This window comes from Hyla sarda, chromosome 11 (genome assembly GCF_029499605.1).
Source record: "Hyla sarda isolate aHylSar1 chromosome 11, aHylSar1.hap1, whole genome shotgun sequence".
NCBI lineage: Eukaryota > Metazoa > Chordata > Amphibia > Anura > Hylidae > Hyla > Hyla sarda.
This window is the reverse complement of record NC_079199.1, coordinates 66,980,988-66,989,984: the sequence shown is the minus strand read 5'-3', so window position 1 is coordinate 66,989,984 and position 8,997 is coordinate 66,980,988. Positions and strand designations below refer to the sequence as shown.

Genomic DNA, 8,997 nt, shown 5'->3' with positions numbered 1-8,997 from the left:
CCCCATACACATGCACTGCCCCATACACATACACTGCCCCATTCACGTACACAGCCACCATATACACACATACACAGCCCCCATACACAAAAACAGCCTCATACCATATACACTGCCCCTGTATACACACATAGACACAGCCCCCCACACACACACATACAGCCCTGTACCATATACACTGCCCCATACACATACACTGCCCCATACCATACACACTGCCCCATACACTTACACATAACCCATACAAATATACTCGCATACACTGCCCCATACACATGCACTGCTCTCATACACATACACTGCCCCCATATACACACATACACAGCCCCATACAAAATACACTGCCCCATACATACACATACACTGCCCCCATCTACACACACATACACAGCCCCCATATACACTGTCCCATACACATGTACTGCCCCCATATACTCACATGCACTGCCCCCCATACACTGCCCCTATGTACACACACATACACAGCCCACATATATACTGCCTCATACATATACACTGCACCATACACATATACTGCCCCTATATACACACATACACAGCCCCACACCATATACATAGCCTCATACACTGCCCTATATTCACACACACAGCCATACACATACACTCAGGACCAGTTTTAGATTTAATGTGGCGCTGGGCAAAATTAAAAGTGGGACTGCAAAAGCCAAACAAGTTAGATTTTATTGTGAAACGACTGATGTCATTACAAAGTAAAATTGGTAGTGCATAAAACAAGCCCTTGTAGGGGTCTGTAGGTGGAAAACTGAAAGCGTTATGGTTTTTAGAAGGTGTGGAGGAAAAAACAAAAGTGCAAAAACAGAAAAACGCTGAGTCCTGAAAGGGTTAAAAGATCATGAGCACAAGCCACAAAGCTTATGTCCCTGTAGACACACAATATTTGCTAGACACACAATACCGCTATATTGTTCCAAATTAAAAACCACGATAAAAAGACCAATATTCTGACATACAATAACATATACTGTAGTGGTAGATACCAGCTATATGCTGGCACCCTGCAGATCGAATGAGGCCGGGTTCACATATGTCAGGCGTGCACTGGAGGGAAACTAATGCTAGAATTGATACCATTTATTTGAATGAATGGGACAGTTCACAATCATCCAGCGTCTTAATTTTGATGCCGGATTGTTGGACACACCGGAGAGGGAAGTTTGGATTACACCCCCTGAAAAACACTACTGTGCGTGTGTGTGTGTATATATATATAATATGTATATATTCAAAGTCCTGAAATCGCAGCACCAGTCAGGTCATGGATCTTGAAATACTGGATTATTTTATTCTTCCCCACAGCAAATGCAACGTTTTGGCAGTAGTAGCCTTTATCAAGCATAATACAAAAAGTGCATATCAGTGGCGTTGTGACCGGGGTGACACCACTCAGCCAGCACCCCCCCCCCCCCCCGGTCCTCAGCTGCTGACAGCATCCCCCTCCCCCCCGGTCCTCAGGCGCTGACAGCACCGGGCGCCCCCCCCCCCCCCCCGGTCCTCAGCCACTGACAGCACCCCCCGGTCCTCAGCTCTGACAGCACCCCCGTCCCCCCGGTCCTCAGCGCTGACAGCACCCCCGTCTGACAGCACCAAACTCCACCCACACCCTAGCTCCACCACACGTCCCGGCTTGTGACGGGGCGTCAGTGGGCGGAGCTAGATGGACGGCGCTAACATGACGCGCCGCCCTCCACATTAGTGAGCCCAGGGACAGTTGGAGCAGCAGAGCCAGCAACCAGTCTGCACCAGTCAGCCAGGTAGAGAGAAAAAGGGGTGCTGTGGGAGTTCTGGGGAGGGGGTTGTTGCTAGTGGATTATGAGGCTGCACCCCATCATCCACCAGCACCCCCCCCCCCCAGCAGTAGCACCACCATCATCCAGAAGGGGGGGGGGGGTGCTGGTGGATGATGGGGGAGCTATTTCTTGGGGGGAGGTGTTGCTGGTCACGGTGGATGATGGGGGTGCTATTTCTGGGGGGGGGGGGTGTGGGTGGATGATGAGGCTGCACCCCATCATCCACTAGCACCCCCCAGCAGTAGCACCACCATCGTGCACCAGCCCCCCCCCCCCCAGCAGTAGCACTCCTATCATCAACCAGCACCCCCCCAGCAGTAGCACCCCCCAGAAGTAACACCCCCATCATCCACCAGCACCCTCCCCCAGCAGTAGCACCCCCATAATTCAGCAGCTGATTCTATTACCATAGGGGGATTTGGGGGGGTGCTGGTGGATGATGGGGGTGCTATTTCTGGGGAGGAGGTGTTGCTGATGGATGATGAGGCTGCACCCCATCATACACCAGCACCCCCCCCCCAGCAGTAGCACCACCATCAACCAGAAGGGGGCGGGTGCTGGTGGATGATGGGGGTGCTATTTCTTGGGGGGGGAGGTGTTGCTGGTGGATGATGAGGCTGCACCCCATCATCCACTAGCACCCCCCAGCAGTAGCACCACCATCATCCAGCAGGGGGGGGGGTGCTGGTGGATGATGGGGGTGCTATTTCTGGGGGGAGGTGTTGCTGGTCACGGTGGATGATGGGGGTGCTATTCTGGGGGAAGGTGTTGCTGGTGGATGAGGAGGCTGCACCCCATCATCGACCAGCACCCCCCAGCAGTAGCACCACCATCATCCAGCTGGGTGGGGGTGGGGTGCTATTTCTGGGGGGGAGGTGTTGGTGGTCACGGTGGATGATGGGGGTGCTATTTCTGGGAGGAGGTGTTGCTGGTGGATGATGAGGCTGCACCCCATCATCCACCAGCACCCCCCAGCAGTAGCACCACCATCATCCAGCAGGGGGGGGTGCTGGTGGATGATGGGGGTACTATTTCTGGGGGGAGGTGTTGCTGGTGGATGATGAGGCTGCACCCCATCATCCACCAGCACCCCCCCATCAGTAGCACCACCATCATGCACCAGCACCCGCCCCCCCCAGCAGTAACACCCCCATCATCCACCAGCACCCTCCCCCAGCAGTAGCACCCCGATAATAAAGCTGATTCTATTACCCATGGGGGGGGGGGGGGTGTTGGTGGATGATGGGGTGCTACTGCTGGGGGGTGTTGCCAGGGCACCCCCACACATATTATTGTGTATTCTCCTCATTATGTCCTATCAGAGCTATAGTCACTTGTAAGTTCTGCAGTTAAGATGAGTGAAACTTAACTCCCAGCATAACCTCACCACTGCTTAAAGGGGTACTCAGCTGGGAAACATTTTCTTTTGAATCAACTGGTGCCAGAAAGTTAAACAGGTTTGTAAATTACTTACTTGAAGGATTCAGATTTTAACTTCCTGGCACCAGTTGATTCAAAAGAAAATAATTTCCAGTGGAGTACCCATTTAAGTAATTCTGGGAGTTGTAGTTTTAAATGGTGAAAACCTCTTTAGCGCTTTTCCATTCTGTGGCAATTGGTATATTTAATTATTATACTGGAATTTTTCACAATGCGCTACACTAGTGGTATCCGTCACAACAGGCTAAAAACTTTATTATGTGGAAGGGGGGGGGGGGGGGAGTAGGTATGGGGTGACACCATTTTCTACCGCACAGGGTGCCACCAACCCTAGCAACGCCACTGGTGCATATATATATATATATATATATATATATATATATATATAAATGTAGAAAAAGCGCAGCACTCCTCAATTACGTGAAAAAAAGTGGTGGTTTATTGGCTCACATAGCAGCAACGTTTCTGTCCTACCATAGGACCATTTTCAAGCTATGTGAGCCAATTAACCACCACTTTTTTTCACGTAATTGAGGAGTGCTGCGCTTTTTCTACATTTATATTACATGGACTTTGATCGGGTCTGGGGCGCTGGCACCCGCTGCTGTATTGGATAAGTAGTGCTGCAGATTTTCTTCATTGAGATATATATATATATATATATATATATATATATATATATCACAGATACATTTCATTGGCTACAACTCATGTGATACAAATGTATAATTATCTAAAAACACACCTCTATTTAAATTTAATTGGAGCAATGCTCTGTTAATCACAGTGATGTCAAGTTGACATAGCAACCGTCTATATACAATACAATCAATACACATATAAAGTGCCCTGTGCCATATGACATACGGTGCTTTATAGTGTTATATAGGTACCTTCAGTATCAGCCAAATATATAACTCGATCGCACCCAGAACATGCCGATCGCTGCCATCTCCGTTCTCATTCTTGTTTGTATACAAAGCGACTCCGCATGCATCGGAAAAGTTCTGACGTATCAGCGCATCACTTCCGCTCCCGATCGCTCACAGTAATGTGTGCTGATCAGGTGCGCGTTATGCCCTTACCCACACTAGTCACCATTTGTGTTCTGCGGCTGCGCAAACGGGTCCGGCGATCACATTATCACACTGGACATATCGCGATCCAGCCGGCCGGCTGTGCATGCGCATTGTAACCAAACACTTGTAACCTAGCAAATCATGTTTGAATAGTACAACAGTCAATGCTGACATCAAATTATCATGCAATTGATATTTTATTTCTAGATGACATGACTGAGGGCATATATTAGAAAAAATAATAATATATAAGAGGATGGCTGCAATGGCTGCGATCTTGGCTGTAGTGAAGGTCCCCACGCATTTGCTGTGGGGAAGAATAAAATAATCCAGTATTACAAGATCCATGACCTGACTGGTGCTGTGATTTCGGGACTTTGATATATATATATATATATATATATATATATATATATATATATATATATATATATATTTATTTTTCATTTTATTGAAGAGCTGAGGTATGTGCTCTCAAGTCACCCAAGTGCAAGTATTCACACAAAATACCGTGCACAAGGATGCAGTCTATCGCAAGCCCTTTTTTTACACTTGATCTTAGCCAAAAGGCCCAGAGGTGATAACCAGTAAAGGGGTGGAACCAACCATGCCCCCTTCATGAGCACTCACACTACTTATAGGGAATAAAGGAATGCTGGCAGGCAGCCTCCCATGCATAGGAAGGGAGGAAGGGAGGCAGGCAGCTCTCGGGGTGGGTGGCAGTCAGCCACCCGTACATACAGCACAGGCTAAATCCACATCATTGCTTAACAGAAGGACAGGAGTCCATTCCACTCTGATGGAGCATTTAGCAATGCAATCCATACCCTGGCTTTTACAGGAACCCCCATCACTCCTCCTCCCTGCATGTGAGACCATGTTTAACCACTTAAGGACTGAGCCCTTTTTCACCTTAAGGACTGAGCCCTTTTTTGCAATTCTGACCACTGTCACTTTATGCATTGATAACTCTGGTATGCTTTTACCGATTATTCTGTTTCCGAGATAGTTTTTTCATGACATACTTCTTGGGGAAATAAATCCCCTCAGGATTAACCCTGACTAAAGATCCCCTAAAAATTAACTTTTATTAATGCTTCTTTAAAATATTTCTTGACTTGTGTAATTCACATTTCTTGCCACAAGATGCCAGTGGTGTTTTAAAATCTTGAACACTGTGCACAGCTAACTCCATACTATTGAAATTGCTCAGTGTCTGTCAGACAGACTGGTATTTAGACTCTTCTATCTAGTTAGTTCCGGTGCCCTGCTGCAGCTCGGGCACGGGAGTTACTAACTAAGCTGGGACACTGGCACAGCATTATTATTAAAACATAATCCTCCCTTACTTTAAAGGAAGGGAGGATTACGTTTTATATCATGGAAAACTATTTCGGAAACTATCTCGGAGTTAGCTGTGCACTGCGTTCAATATTTTAAAACGCCATCTTGTGGCAAAAAATGTGAATTACACAAGTCAAGAAATATTTTAAAGAAGCATTAATAAAAGTAAATTTTTAGGGGATCTTTAGTCAGGGTTAATCCTGAGGGGATTTATTTCCCCAAGTAGGTTGTTCATTAATAAGTCGGCCCAGAGATCCCTAGGGGATTTAGCTTGTGTAGGTTTTCGTCACATATTCTACTTTAACATAGCGGTAAATTTTTGTCATTACTTGCATCCTTTCTTGGTGAAAAATAACAAAATTTCATGAAAATTTAGAAAATTTAGGATTTTTCTAACTTTGAAACTCTGCTTGTAAGGAAAATGGATATTCCAAATACATTTTATATTGATTCACAAACACAATTATGGACATTTATCAACAGGTTTAGTCAGGTTTTCTTTACTATAATTGTTGCAAAATTGTCGCAACTGCGACTACATGATTTTTCATGCAACATTTTGACTGGAAAGCGAGAAAAGCAAGTTTTCCAAAAATTAACTACGTAGTTATAATTTTAAAATGGACTACGGGTAGTCAGGTATTTATTAACTGCGACAGTCGCAGCTGTGCAAAAAAAAGTCGCAACAGGGTTAAAAATTGACTAAATTTACTCCAGCTCAAACATGGAGCAGAAAAAGCTACTACCAAAGTAAAAAAGGAAAAATTGCTTACGTGAAAGAAAATTATCAACAGGCTGAAACCAGTTGATAAATAAGTCACACATAAGCAAAAAAAAAAGTAAGGAAAAAATTACTAAAAAAAAGAATACATAAGCGAACATTGATAAATGTCCCTCAATATGTCTAATTTATGTTGGCATCATAAAATTGACCTATTTTTTACTTTTTGAAGACATTAGAGGGCTTCAAAGTATAGCAGCAATTTTCAAAATTTTCATGACAATTAAAAAATCTGAATTTTTCAAGGACCAGTTAAGTTTGAACTGGATTTGAGGGGCCTTTCTGTGAGAAATACACCATAAATGACACCATTATAGATACTACACCCCTCACAGTTTTCAAAATGACATTCAAAAAGTGTGTTAACCCTTTAGGTCTTTCACAAGAATTGCAGCAAAGTGGAGGAGAAAAATCAAAATCTGCATTTTTTACACTAACATATTCTTGTAGCCCCATTTTTAAAAGTGGTAAAAGGAGAAAAAGCCCCCCAAAATTTGTAGCCCAGTTTCTCTCGAGTACGTAAATACCTCATATGTTAACATAAAGTGCTTTGTGGGCTCACAACATGGCTCAAGAGGGAAAGAGCAACTGTAGGATTTTTTTAAACAAATTTTGCTGTCATGGTTTTTGGGGCCATGTTGCATTTAGGAAGCCCCCATGGTGCCAGAACAGCAAAAAAAAACATATGGCATACTATTTTGGAAACTACACCCCTCAAGGAATGTAACAAGAGGTATCGTGAACCTCAACACCCCACAGGTGTTTGGCGACTTTGCGTTGAAGTTGGGCGTAAAAATGGAAAATTAGATTTTCTCTATCGGCTCCATTGGGGGTTACAGACCATGGGTGTATGCTGCTGTCTCTAGGAGGTATGACACTATGGCGACAAGAAAAGTTGGCTCCTCCCAGCAGGATATACCCGCCTCCAGGCCCTGAGCTAATCAGTTTTAGCTTAGTGTCTGAAGGAGGTGGACATGGTCTGGAATTCTCCAGACCAGGTCTTCTGTTTATTATTTTTCCTAGTTAGGGAATGTGTTAGTTTTTATTCCGTTTTCTTTCATGTTTTCAGGTGGGGACTCAGGAACTGCGGCTCACTGTTTCCCCATTGTGATTGAGGGGGCACAGACATTGCGTATATGCGCTGTTCACCCCCTCTCGCCAACGGTCAGCGCCTGGGGTTGTACCTCATGGGTCCGGGTCCCTCTATTCCCTGCTCGCCTTGCTCGCACATGGTAGCTCAGCGTGATGCAGGTATCAGAAAGCTGACTGAAGACCTCACAGAAGACTCCATTAGGTAAGTACTTCTGACTGAGGTGAGTATATATTCTTCTCCCTTTAGGTGCTGACTTGCAACCTCTGGAGACCCTCATTTTTTGGCCCACCTTTCAGGGTCCAAGGGGCTGGCCTGTGTTAGGGGCTCTATCTTTTATTCTAAAAAAGGGGCGAGCAATGGCATATTGGGAATGAATGGTTTACTTTATTATTATGCACATGTGTGTGTGTGTGTGTGTTATACTATGCGGCTGACAGCCGCGGCGCTTACTATGCTTTTACTGTTCGGGCACATGAAGCGCCGACTTACTTTCGCTTTCGGCAGCAGACGACTGTCGGCGGATATGTGTATCGCCCGCTCACTTCCCCGTGGGTGCATATGCGGCTGACATGTGCGCCTGGGGCAAGGAGCGGGCGCCATTACTATTGTTCTTCTCGGCGGCCGGGGCGCTATAGCTCCGCCCACAAGGCTGCCAGAGCTTACTGGAGGAGCGAATTGTCCTCCAATCAGCGCCGTGCGCGCGATTTTCGGTGGCAGAGGCCAATCAGACAGTGCCCCTGCTCCAGGCACGCCCCTCTCTGGCTATTGGCTGGCCTGTTTCTCCCTCTCTATCTACACAGAGCAGAGTTCTCCTCACAGCAGTCGCCACAGGGGACACAGACTCGGGTGAGAGAGTTCTTTTTTCATTATGTCCGTACCCAGAACTGTTCCTCCCTCTAAACAGGCAACTGGAGCGTTAGTTTCCTATTTTGTCTGTAAGAACTGTAATACCAAAATGCCTGGTTCTGCTGAACCCACTTGCTCTGCCTGCTCCTCTGCTGCCCCAGACCCCCTGGTAACCTCGGATGCTCTTTCAGTTCTGGTGGATTCGGCCGCCCCTCCAGCCTGTGTTTCTTCCAAATCCCAGTATATGGCTGACTTGACTCAAGTCTCCCGTTCGGTGGCTGAGGCTTCCCGTGACGTGGTGTTTGCCTTGAAGAGGTCTGCCCTGTGCCGACCGTCTAAAGGGCCCCGCTCTTCTTCTCCACATACTACACCCTCTCACAAGCGTACTAGGGGTGTATCTTCTGACTCTTCCATTGAGTCTTCAGGTAGACGTGGGTGCTCCCCTCGTGGGTCCCGCCCCCCCGTGTCATCTGGTCACAAACGTCGCTCCTCCAGAGGACGTTCCCGGAATCGCCACTCTGCCTCGCCAGTACCCGGTCAGGGTCGCCCCCCTCCAGGGCTGCCTCCACTTGTTCACATTCTCCT

At 46.6% G+C, this 8,997-nt stretch overlaps 1 pseudogene; it reads right to left on the bottom strand.

Annotated features, from left to right (window-relative positions):
• Positions 1-4,684: 4,684 nt before the first annotated feature.
• LOC130296103 (U2 spliceosomal RNA) lies at positions 4,685-4,930 on the bottom strand (annotated as a pseudogene).
• Between the last annotated feature and the right edge of the window lie 4,067 nt (positions 4,931-8,997).